The 12,830-nt window shown below is 50.4% G+C and overlaps 1 protein-coding gene across 5 annotated transcripts in view; it reads left to right on the forward strand.

Annotated features, from left to right (window-relative positions):
• The first annotated feature begins 4,226 nt into the window (after positions 1 to 4,226).
• Positions 4,227 to 12,830, forward strand: part of AFAP1 (actin filament associated protein 1) — a 126,101-nt gene continuing 117,497 nt past the window's right edge. For 2 of the 5 annotated variants that reach the window (XM_074320792.1, XM_074320794.1), the window contains exon 1: positions 4,227 to 4,460. The gene's annotated coding sequence lies outside the window, so the exon portion shown is untranslated. Of the gene's footprint in view, positions 4,461 to 5,516; positions 5,661 to 12,830 lie in introns of those variants that run through there. The other 3 variants (XM_074320803.1, XM_074320807.1, XM_074320799.1) reach the window with 2 other exon arrangements.

Consider the following 12,830-nt stretch of genomic DNA (forward strand, 5'->3'; position numbering starts at 1 on the left):
TGTTGTCAGTTGCCCTAGATGGGTTTCACAGAGGAAGCAACTGAGGGGGCCAACAGCCAGTGAGGAGCTGTGGTCTTCGAACAGACACACGAGTAAGTTTGGAAACATTGTCCCCATTGAGTCTTCCCATCAGTCCACAGGCCCAGCCAACAGCTTGATTGCAATTTTGGGAGAGACCTTCAGCCATGGGCACCCAGTTAAGCTGAGCTGGATTGCTGTCCCACGAAAACTGTGCGATAATAAATGTAAGCTGTTTTAAGCTGCTAGGTTTGGAGGTAATTCGTTACTTGGCAATAGATGAGGGATGCAACAGCCCTGTGGGCTTTCATTGCATGGGTGAGCTGATATCACACCCTAAACTGGGCCCAGATTTCCCACAGGTGCCCAGAGGCTCATTTAGGTCCCAGAATCTAGGAAGACTGCATCTAAAGCATCACGGAAATGCAGCTTACCTTGGCATATAAACAGCTTGTAACGAATTGTTTTTCCTCAAGAGACATGTTCCTGGAAGAGCCTGGAAGAGGTCTCGAGTCACCTAACCCTGATTTACTTTCCCATCGAATAAACCCTCTACATCAGAAGGGCTGTGTTGACAAAGAGCGACTGGACTTATTTTTGAGGTTCTAAGAGGTCCCCAAACTTGGGTTTCATAAAGGGAAAAATGTTCTACTAATCAGAGTTGTGAAACTGTGCCTGGGCTTGTTCACTAGAGGTGAGTTTCTTTTTAGTGGATGTAAGTCCAAATAGGATGACTGATAAGGAAGTAATATGAGGCTGAGTTTATTAATTTGCAAATACTTATTAATGCCTGTATGCTTCAGTTAGTTAGGAATTTTGTAAGTAATAGAGAAATTGACTACTAGTGCCTTAATCAAATAAAGGATTTGTTTTTTTCCTACCTAATAGAGAATCTGGAGGTAGTTAATTGCTGCTCTTGATTCAATGGCTCAAGGGTGCCAGAGGAAGAATCTCTCTGATTCTGATTTTGCTCATGGTTGTGAGGTGGCTGCTACAGCTCCGGATATCACCTGTGTGTTCAAGGTAGTCATCCCTATTGCCGAGAAAAAACTGAGAAAAGTCAGCATCAGCTGTGTCTGTTTCCTTTCCCAGAGAGCACGATCGTCTCTAGAAACCAGTGGCGTGCGGGTCAATCTTCAATTACTAGTATTCTGGGGGACGAGAGGAAGGAAGGAAGTCCTGATCTGTGGCAGTTGCCAATTTCGGTGGCATCGACTCCCCTGCCACATCTGATTTCAAGCACGACATTGCCAGCTGCATATGTGGGAAGAGATGCCAGTAGCACGCCATTAGAGCACACACATCAGCATTCATCTTTCACACAGTGACAGGAGATGTAAAGTCCTTAAAAGCATTGATAATTGTAAACTGTAGTAAAATAATTAGGAAGTAATGAATTGCGGGTATTATCTTTGTTTTTAATATAATTTTAATTGTAAGTTTATATAACTTAATTGTTAAGTAATAACAGTGTTTAACAACTGACTTGCAAAATTCCTGAGCAATGAACGCTCAGCTCTCTTGGTCTGGTCGAAATTGCCTCCGGGACGCCACTGCCAGGAACCGGTCAGCCAACTTCTGCCATGTCTCACTGGCCAGGTCAATGTCACATGGCCACCTCAGGCTATAAGGGAAGCGGGGAGGCTAAGACACTACTCTCGTCTCTATAAGGCAACCTGGCCAGGGCAAAGGGGGCTGACAAGGGCAGTAGCACCAGCCAACCAGTTGACTGGTTGGTGTACCCTGGACCGATTGCCCTAGAAGAAAACTGTGCTCAGCATTTGGAGCACAGCAATAAGCAAGACAGGCTTCATTTCTGCTCCCGTGGGGCTTCCATGCACCAGAGATTCTAAACAAGTGTGACTGTGATGCCTGCCAGAAAGCAGTCCCAGGTGCTATGAATGTGTAAAATGGGATGGGGACCTAGGTTATTGTATTCGCTCTTTATTGTTTCATAGAAAAGAACCACCACCGCAGCAGCTGAAAACATGCATTTTTTAACTCAGTCTCTGACTCAGAGTTTGGCACCTTTTATGATAGCTGGGTCCTCCGCTCAGGGCGCAGCAGGCTTCACTTAACGTTTCGGCAGCCTGCGTCCTCACCTGGAGCCTTGCTTAGGGATGAAACCACTTCTAATCTCTTTCAGGTTGATGCCAGAATTCATTTCATGGGCCTGTGTGCCGAGAGGCCTCGCTTTTTGCTGGCTGTGGTCTGGAGGCTGTCCTCAAGTCCTCCAGACCATCTGCCAGGTGGGCTTCTCTAATGGCCCCTCAGAGCACGGCAGGAGACTTCTTCAAAGCCTGTAAGCAGCATCTCTCTCTAGTCTGTTAAGACAAATTCTTATGTAATGTAAACTGACCACGGGAGTGACATCCCATCACTTCTGCCACATCGTATTGGCTACAAGCTGTCACAGGTCCTACCTGCCCTCATGCCAGAGGAATCGTTCAAGGGCGTGACTCATCAGGGGTCACCTTACGATGTACCTGCTACGGTTATATTCAGTGCTTGGTGGCTACAAAGCCTTCCCGGGTGCCCATAAATTGTTTCGGTTTCTGGGCGGCACCGATATTTAGGGTGAGACTTGAAGGGTCAGTAGGAGTTGGCCAGGTTCTGGGAGAAAAGTGTGTGAGGCAGAGGGCAGCGCATGCAAAGGTCTGAAGCGTGGAATGACTACTTCACTCCCTGAGATTTTGTTTTCCTAACCTCTGAGTATATCCCCAAACCACACCGGTACCCTGGCTGGAGAGGGCTGTGGAAGTGTCTTATGTTCATGCAGGAATTTGTTTGGCAAATCGAAGTGGAAGCCAGGCTTGCAGTGCTGTGTGTGTGTGTCTGTGTGTGTGTGTGTGTGTGTGTGTGTGTGTGTGTGTCTGTGTGTCTGTGTGTGTGTGTGCTGTGTGTGCTGTGTGCAGGGACATGGGGTTGGGTCTGCTCTAGTCACTGTTGGGTCCCTATCCTTCCATCCGTCCACCCCGCCAGCGTTTCCTGAGTACCTGCAGGGCACTTGGCCCCGTTCTGCACACAGAAATGAATCAGAGTCAACTCCCTGCCTTGTCCCAGAGAGGTCACACTTCAGTGGGGGTTGGGAGGACCACTCACACAGAAAGCTCCAGCTGGTGCTGTAACTGAGATGGCAATGAATGCGTGGGCCTGCAGAGGACGGCTCGAGGGAAAGAGGATGATTTCAGACCTTAGCGTGAGCAGCTGTGTGGATCGAGAGGCCATTTACTGAGAAAGAGAAGACTGTGGAGGAGCAGGTGGGGGCTTTGAATGAAGCACTTTGTTTTGGCCCTGAGACGTTTGAGATGCCTCCTGGGCGTCCAGCTGGGGATCCCGGCGAGTTTGGGACTGGGGACAGGGATCTGGCAGTCACCACAGTATGTAGTGCTTAAAGCCTGGCAGAGCATGAGATTTCCCGGCAAGAGGGTCTGCGGTGAATGGAAGGGCATCTGGCCCCAGCCATGGGCCCCCCTAACATTTCAACCTGTTAGGTCCGGCCGAGAAGTGGGAATCCTGGAGACTCCCCAGGATGGGGTAGAGAAAACCCGGTGTGGGGTCACATGATGCTGAAAGATCAAATGTGAGGAGGACAGAGGTTTCAAAGATGATGGATGGTGCTTGGGTACACGGGGGCGAAAGGTGGAGAAAGGAGGGCATTTCAGGTGGGGAACAGCAGAACCACAAAAGCTTTGAGGCACGAAGGGTGACAGCTTGGCTCCTGGCTCCTTTTCCATGCGTTAAAGTAAACTCTAGGGTCCTGCTTGAAGAAGCTCCTGCAGGGAGGGCCGCGTTTGCCTCTGCTTCACTTCTAACGCACATCCTAGGAGCTGTGCAAGTGTTGGAAGCATAAAAGACGAACGAAGGAATGGGACCATGGGAGTCGCTTCTTGGGCCTCAGTTTCTCTCTCTGTACAGCAGGCCGACCCTACAAATTCGAGTTCTGGGTTTGGGATGAGCACGGCCCGCTGAGCGGATTCCAAATGGACGTTCTGCGCGGCCTCCGGGGTTGGGCGGGATTGGGCCGCAGATGGGGCAGCGCCTCTGTGCCTCCTCCCCGCGGGACCCGCAGCCCCGCCCCTGCAGCCCCGCCCCACCTCCCTTTGTTTCTCCCAGCCCCGCCCCTCCGCGCAGCTCCCTCCCCATTGGTCGGGGGGCGGGCCCCGGAGCGCCGGGCGCCGCCGGGGGCGGGGCGGAGGGGCGCGGGCGGGGCAGATGCGCCTGCGCTGTGCCCGAGTCCGGCCGCAAGCTCGCGCCGGTGGCTGGTCTCTGGAGCGTGAGCCGGAGCCGGAGCCTGAGCCGGGCTGAGGCGGCGGCGGAGGCGGCCCCGCCCCGGGGCTCCATTGTTGAGGCGGCCTCAGCTCTGCCGGCTGCGCGGCTCCTCTCCTCTCGGCCCGGGTGCCGCCGGCAAGGAGCGAGCGCTGCGGGGGCGGCGGCCTGAGGTGAGGCGCCGGTCCGGGCGGGCAGGGGTTCCGGCGCTGGGCGTGGGTCCCGGGGCCGGGCTGCGGGGCTGGGCCGGGCGGAGGTCCCAGGCGGCCGGGGTCCCGGGCCGGGTGGAGCAGAGCTGCGCGTGGCACCGCGGGGCCGCGGCTCCAGGTGGCGGCCGCCGCCCTGAGCGACAGCGGGACGGGGAGAGGGACTGACCGGCGCCCGGGTATTGTTTCCGTCTCGAGGGGTCCCCACGCCTGCTGCGACCTGCGTGGACGCGCCCTGACAGCGGGGCACTGTCTCGGTCCCCGCGCCCCCACGGTGCGCCTGGTGTCCTGGGGTCTGTGTGTCACCGAAGGCAGCCGCGCGTGGGTCCCGCGCGTGGGGAATCCTGGGCGTCCTGCGAGTGGGAGACTGTCCCTGCCGCCCCCACGCTGTGACTAGCGCACTGCGCCTCATTGATGGTGACTGCGTGGACCCGCGACTGTGGGGGTCCTGCCGCCCTCAGATGGGGGGGCCGCCTTCCCAATGACTGGGCCACTGAGCGTTTGTGTCACGGAGGGAGGCCCTGCGTGGACCCACGCGCGTGGCGCCCTCGTCACCCTGCGAGTTGGGGGCTCTGCCGGGCCTCCGCTCCACACGGCCCGTCGGTGTGAGCCGCCCCCCCCGTGTGTGCGCTGGGGGCTCCCTGTGCGGGTCCCGGCTCCCTGTGCGGGTCTCGGCTCCCTGTGCGGGTCCCGCGCCCGTGGGGAGCCGCGGGCTGTGCGCGGGCGCAGTTGGCCCGGATGGGACCGCCCGCCGCTCTTCTATTTGTCGTCTTTTTTGCCAAATGGGCAGAAGCGGGGAGCGGCGCCGCAGGCCGCACCGCCCCGGGAACCCGCCCCTGTCCCCGGCCCGGCCCCGGGGAGCGCGGGCTGTCACCGCGCCCGGGACCGCGCGTCAGGCGCTGCGTTTCCTGCTCCAGCGCGGGGCTTGGCCGGCGGGCGCGGGCGCTGATTGGCGAGGACCGAGCCCCCCGCCCTGCCCGGAGCGTCTTGATTTCTTCCGTTAGGATTGGGAAGAAAAAAAAAACAATCTGGAAAGCCAGATTTAACTTTGCAGCGCTCAGCGCCTGGAGAGAGGAGGAAACCCTCCCAAGAATTCGGCGGGCTGGAAAACGCGTTTGAAGGAGAATCCACACCCACGGACCGAGGCCAAGGCAGCTCCAGCGAGAGGTCAGGTTTGCGGAGGCAGAGCAGGGGTGAGGCTGTGCTGGGGAAACGCCATCCCAGCCTCGCGCCCAGGCCCGACCCTGCCCTGCAGGCTGTCTCTCTCTCAGTGACTCGAATAAAGTGGAGTCGTTCGTTTACCCCCCATCAGACTTTTGAAAACACCCACGAAGGCCCCGGGCTGATTCTCTTCCTTGAGGGACGCACAGTCAAAGCCGGGCTGTCCCTTGTAGGACATGAGATGACAGACCGGGCCCAGGCCCCAGGAGCTCTACTGTCCAAACCGAAGTTCTTTGTGAACGAGATGGTGTGTAAGTCACAGGCATGTACGGTGAACATGGAGCCACCTCCGCTGTCGCTCTTATGAAGCCCAAACGTAGCTCGCAGGCCTTGCGGGATTTGTCGTCTGTGCCCTTCCCACTCCCCACTCCCTCATCCTCGCCCCTGTCCCGGAACTCCGCTTTACCCGCGCCTAAGGTCTCAGCTGAGGCCGCACGTTCCCTCTGAAGCCTTCCCTGAAGTCCTTGTGTCCTGCCCTCAGAGAGGTGGCCCTCAGGGACAGATGCTTAGCTGTGGTCTGCTTGATAGCCAGCCGCTCTGACCGAGCTGAGCACAGCTGCAGCGCAGAGCCCGGAAGATGGGCAGGACGCGAGCCGGCCTTTCTCTAGACCACGCATCCAGGTGGCTAGTGTGAGTTAGGATCTGCGCTGCCCCAGCTCTCCAAAGGGCTTTTAGATTGGTATTCGCTTCCTAGGCTTTGTTGCAGCACAGTGTACAGTACTTGGTTGGAATTTATTGGGTCTAATTCTGGCTCTGGAATTAAGTTACTATTTGTTCCTGCAAAGCCACCCCTTCTGGCCTTGAGTTTCCTCCTTGGAGGGTCTTAAACCAGGTAAGAACCTCTCAGCTCTAAACTTTTAATCCTTTCAACCCACTATAGCAGAGGGAAGTTCTCTTAGTGGCAGTGGTCTAAATAATGGGGGTCCTTGAAAATGGAGACGCAAAGGGGAAGTGCTTTTCCTTCTTTTCAAGCAGTTCAGTTGTGTGGGTGGATATTTGTCTCAGAGTTAAGGACCAGAGTCTGTGATGGAAGCTTAAGCAATTTTTTGATACTGTCCTGCATATTCATAATTTCATTTTACTTGCACCATCTGTACTGTATCAAATTGGTTTGATGTTTTCTTTAATGAAGTTGTTGGGTGCAGAACTCTTGTGAGGAGCATTTCATGGATCTTTTCATTGTCAGATGAAGTCGGCCAACTGTAGGCTTCTGTTATGTCCCAGTCGCTAATGAGATTTTAATTTGGGAGTCTGAAATAAATGGAACTTTGGGAGTGCTTTGAGTGGGTGTCTGGGGTTTTGTATAATGGTTTAAAACATAGTTTAAAATGATTACTTGCAAACAATTTCATCACATGTTAAATGACCTATAAGGAAGCTCGAATTCTAAGGAATAGAGTAGTTAATCCTTTGAAATATTAATCTCCATTCCAATTTATCTGTTTGGTACGATGGGAATTTGGTGTTACTTGATTTTCTTAAAGCCGCATGTCTCTCTCTGCTATTCTTACATGGTTGATTACAGGGAATAAAAATAACTGTTTGGTCAAGTAGTGATGCCACTGAGTACAATTTTCACTTAAATCAGTGGGATTTTTGTCTTCTCTTAATTAAAAAAAAAAAGTGCCGTGTGATATGCTGGACATGGTTTATTTTGTTAGGGGTCTTATTTTAGGAGGGGTCTTTTCTGGTCTTTTCCACAACTGATGTTCTTTGTGGTTTCCTTAGATTGTATTACTACCGTATAATGTTTTCACTGAAGCTTAACTAGTTAATGCTTGTTCTGCGTTGAGAGCGTATTTCATTTGTAGCAGGCCTGATTTTTATGTGGATTAAATGGAAAGGTCTTTCGTAGATGGGAATACCTGGGGATAGAGAGGGTCGAGTTTGAACTCTGCATTTCAAAATTGTTCTCGCCTGAAGGAAGAGAGTAAACTTTGTCTTCCCCATGACCCAAACAAACTGAGCTTAATTCACCGGCTTTAAAGAACTAATGGTGCTTTTTTTTTTTTTTAGATTATGATATTCTGTAAATCACTTTTCCCTTTAAGTATTATTTGCCTGAAACTGGGAGGTCAGAGATAAATTTTTCTTAGGCTGTAAGTCTCATTCTTTGTGTTAACCACCCCCTCCACCTGTCCCACCTTACCTACCAAATGGGTTTTTCTTCTCTATTTTAACATCCTTTTTATGTATGTGTCGGTTATTTATTGTAGGCTACCTCAAAATCTTTGGGATATTGACAAGCTGTAAATATAAATCATATATTAAAGACAACTTTAGTTCTTTTGGACAGGAGACTAGAATTAGAAACCTGGCCCTAGTAAGGCTTGTGTTCCCTGCAAGCACTCTGAACTTTTAGTTCCCTCATCTGTAAAGTAGAATTAATTGTTACTAATACCTGCTCTGTCTAGCTCAAGAAATTGTTTTAAGGATAAAATTACATCATGAGTGTAGTGGACTTTTGTAAGTTGTAAAATATTATGTTGCCAAGGATTTAAACAAAATATGCTTCATTAAGAATTTAATGAATCTGGGTTTTTCTTTAAAATCCCAAATGTTTAATATACAGATGATCTTTAATTTGAGATGTGTTAGGCAACTTTATTTAGGATTGTTTTCTCTCTTTAATTGACCAATATTGTTTGACATTTTTGTATTTTGGGGAAACATCAAATTCAAGTCTCATTTACCGTTAATCTTTTATAAGCAAGACTATTGAATGTGCACAGTTTAGCCTGTAACAGTCTCTTCAGTGATATACATCCCGCGAACCTTCCTTTAATGAAGTACATTTTCTTGACATTTCAGTTCCTAAGTGACCTGTCTTGAGGTTGGGAAAGGCAGTAGGCAGTCTGAGGTCAAGGTCAGCAAACTCTCCTTCATTTGCCTCTTCACACGCAGCTGGCATCTGCCGGCACCCGATTCAGCACCCAGGCTTCCGTGGCCTCCTCTCCTCAAGCCGCCCGGAAGCTGTTGTGCAGAGTCCCATGTGCCCGTAGTTCTGCTCCTCTCTCCCTCCTGCCTTCGCTTCCTGGCCACCAGCTGCTGAGAGCCTCTGATGGCCAGGCAGTGGCAGCGGGAGGAAGGCAAAGGCTACTGAAACACGGCCGTCTTCCTCAGAGAATTGACGTTTCGTATCCAGATGTTAGCTTACACTGTCATACAGCTTGACAGGCCTTTGTGTAGATTATGAGTGATTTGCCCACGTTCTGTGCTCCATGCCGAGCGGCAGACGTGGGATGGTCACTGAACCGAGAGGAGCGGGGGCTCACGGGTGGACGAGTGCGAGCAGCGGAGTGTGGTGAGTGTGCCACAGGCACGTCGGGCAACTGGGGGCCGGGTTGGTGCCCACAGTCCAGCGTTTATTCTCCTATGTGCTGCTTCGAGTTTCTCAGGCAAGACAGGTGTTGGTAGGTACGCGAATTCAAGGAGGAGCAGCGAATGACCTGAAACCCATAATTGGCATGTATTCTGAGTGATTTCTAATTCCCCAGATCTGCGTTGATCAGAATAAGGCTGTCATCTGTTGTTCTGAGCGGAAGATGGCCGTCCTGCCTTTTGACTTAAGGAAGCCAGTGGACGCTTGTGAACGTCGACACCTGACAGTTGCTCTGCCGGGTATTTTCACGTATATCACTGTATGAGTTTCCCATTGCTGCTGTAACAAATTGCCACAAACTTAGAGGTTTAAAACAGCACAGATTTATTGTGTCAGAGTTCTGTAGATTAGAAGTCGGACTTGGGTCTCACCAGGCGAAAAGCAGGTGTCACAGGCTGCGTTCCTTACTGGAGAGCCTGGGGGAGAATTGCTTGCAAGCTCGTTCACGTTGCCGGCCGAACATAGTTCTGGCAGTTGTAGGACTGAGGCCTGTTTCCTTGCTGGCTGTCAGCTGGGGGGGGCCCTCACCTCCTAGAGCCCTCTTTCTGCCCCTTGCATATAACCCGTGATCCCAGAACCAGCAAGGACCCTTGACCCGTGCGGCGGCGCTCTGACTTCTGCTGCCTCTCTCTTCTACCTGGAGGAAGCTCTCTGCTCTGAAGGGCTTGTGTGATTAGATCGAGCCCATCTAGATAACCCAGGGTAATCTATCTAAAGTCAGTAGCAACGTCCCTTTTGCTGTGTCATGTGACACTCACAGGCCCCAGGGTTTAGGGCATGGACATCTTTGGGGGCTATTGTTTTGCCTCCCACAATTACCCGATCCATTTACAACAACATCCAATGAAGTTGTTGTTCCCCTCAGTTCACAAATAAACACAGAAAGACACTGAAAACGTAAGCACCCTTAATGTCCCCGTTAAATGACAAAACTGTTCATCTGACTCGCTGTAGGGCTGATGGAAGGTGAGGTTCCTAGCAGCCAGGCAGGTCAGTCAGAAGCAGAACTGAATTTTGTGTTTTGCAGTGTTTAAGTGGTCTGCTCTGATTACAGAAGTTTTGCCAAGAAGTCATTAGAGTAATTCCTGTATCAGAAAAGAAAACACCCATGTGGGGAATTTGGGACCTTGCCGTTTCAAGGTTTATGTGAAGGACTCTTTCTTCATGGGGCAGGGAGTGCATGATTCCATGTCTGTTTCTAGAATGGAAACAGCTGAGTCAACCCAACAGGAACTCACATTCCTGAGTTTTAGAGAATCTGTTTCAAGGCTGAAGCAAAGCCAACAAAACAAAGTCTGTTCCTTCATAGTTAGGGATGAGGTGCAGTCTTGTGGTCGTGGAGACAACTGGTGACAGTCATCAAGTATGTAAGACCAAGCGGCCTCTTTTGACCATGTTGGTGTTTCAGATAGTTTTTCGTTAGGTTTTTTTCCCTTTGCAATGAATAACAAGCTCTGATTTGAAGTGCACTTCGGAGGAAACCAGAATCCATTATCCTAAGGCTTTAGGAATCTACAAACTGCCTGAAATGCTGTGCACAAATGTTGTGTGTCTGCCTATGGGTGTGCTCGCCGGCCAGAGGACTCACAGCGGTCCATACGCTTGCAGAGGGGTTGGATTTCAAAACGTTGAAGGACACACCGCTTAATAGGACATTCCTGTCGGTCAAGTATCAGATTTTGTTTAAAAATTAAATACCCATTTTAAACAAAGTTATACACAGGCACATAGTTTTAAGAGTCAAAAGTTCTCCAAAGCTTAGGACAGAAAAACAGCAATCACCTCCCCCACCTTCCCCACCCTGATTCCTGCTCCTCAGGGGCAATCCCTTTGCATGTTTTCCCTGTTTCCTCCAGCTTCCGTGTTGGAGAGACACCCTGCTTTGGAAGGAGGTTCTTTAGGCCATTTATGCTCCCCTCCTCCCACTGTCCACCTCCCCCCATCCTCTCAGTATCTTTACGCTAAAGGTTTCGGTTAACTAGTCAGCTATTACTCACAGCTGAGACATTTAGTCTCCTTTGATTATATTTCCTTTCTCTTGTAGTTTTCCCCTAGAGCTAATTGCCTGCCTTTGTTTTGCTTAGTTTTCTTTGTATCTGTTACTATCCACCCCCCTCTCTACCCACCCCCAAGTGTAAATAAACTTCCTTTCCGAACATTCCTACACATCAGGGAAGCTTCCCTTCCGTCCTTTTCTTAGGATGACTCTCCCGAACCTCTCATTCTGCTTGCTTTCCTCTAAACTGTTGCTGTCTGGGCCTGCTCAGGTGTCCCCTTAGAGCTTGTCTGTCACCCTGAGGGTGTCTTGTGTCCTTTCCTGTGCAAGGCGCCTCCTTTTGAAGTTCTTTCTCTTGTTTTGGTTGAGCATGTTCACCAGTGGCTTTCTAAGAAATGACTTTTTTCTGAGATCTTATATAACATTGGAATATTTTACTCTTGCTTTTAATTGATAGTTTGGCTGAGTATAGAATTCTGGGTTAGAAATCATTTTTCTGCAGAATTTTGAAGATACTGCTCAAAAAGCTGAAGTTTGCTTTTCTCCTTCTCTAGAGGTAAGCATGTAATCCAAACCTTTATCGTGCGTTATAAATACTATATATATATGTACATGTATATACGTATATATGTACGTATATACACATACACACACACACACACACACACACACACAGAGGGTGCCAAAGAAATATACACATTTTAAGAAAGAAAAAAACTATTAAAATTGTAATACTCAATATATACCAATAACAAAAGATGAATACAAGTCACGTTTGACCTCTGCAATGACAAGAGGTTCCCATCAGCGTCCAGACACTTCTGATGACGTTGAACTATTGCTTGAGCAACGTCAACCAAAGTGTCCACTTGGCCATTTTTTTGGCACCCCCGGTATATTTAATATCTAACATTTATTTACGTATTCAACACATTTCTATTGAACTTTGTGCCAACCCATTTAATTGTTAGAGCAACTCTATTATTGTGACCATTTGACAGTGAAGAAACTGAGGCACAGTGAGATTGGCGGCCTTGTCCAGCATCACACAGCCAGGAAATGTTGGCGTTCGGGTAGGACCCCAGGTGCTCTGGCTCAGAGCTCTCGACGATTATTCTGGATTGCCCATGGGAAACTAGTGAGTGCTGTGCACACCTTCCCTCCCACAAGAGTTCACTTGCCGTTTGTCAAGGTGGCAGAGATGAGCTTTCTTCACCTCCTGAAGCCTGGGCCTAAATCCTGCAGTCGTTTCCAAACCCTGGCTAGGACCTCTCAGGGCAGACAGGACGGGCTCTTCAGGCGGATCCAGCTACTTGGCAGGTGGGAGTAGAATTGAGTCATTTTGCCAGAAAAGAAGGCCGAGATGGCTGGGTTTGTTCCTCTGAGGGAAGACGCCCTGGAACATCCTTCTGACCTTGGCCACTTGGGTAGAAAAGGAAGAAGGGAGAGCTTTGCCCAGGACGGTGACTGACTGCAGAAACGAAACACTCAACAAGCTGTGCTGGTCTGGGCGGCCCGTTCCCATCCCGCCTCCTGGGATAAACGCTATACTGGGCGTTCTCGCCCTGGGGGCCAGTAAGTTTGACTTCTGACCCGAGCAGGGCCGGGCCGGGCAGGGCTTTGTCCAGCTCCCAAGGAGAACAAACATTCTTTCCACTGGCCCAATGCGCAACACCTTTTGTAATTCTTTTTTTTTAAATTTTTTTTTTACAAAAGTTCAATTTGACACATAGTTATA

This window comes from Rhinolophus sinicus, linkage group LG02 (genome assembly GCF_036562045.2).
Source record: "Rhinolophus sinicus isolate RSC01 linkage group LG02, ASM3656204v1, whole genome shotgun sequence".
Classification (NCBI taxonomy): Eukaryota; Metazoa; Chordata; class Mammalia; order Chiroptera; family Rhinolophidae; genus Rhinolophus; species Rhinolophus sinicus.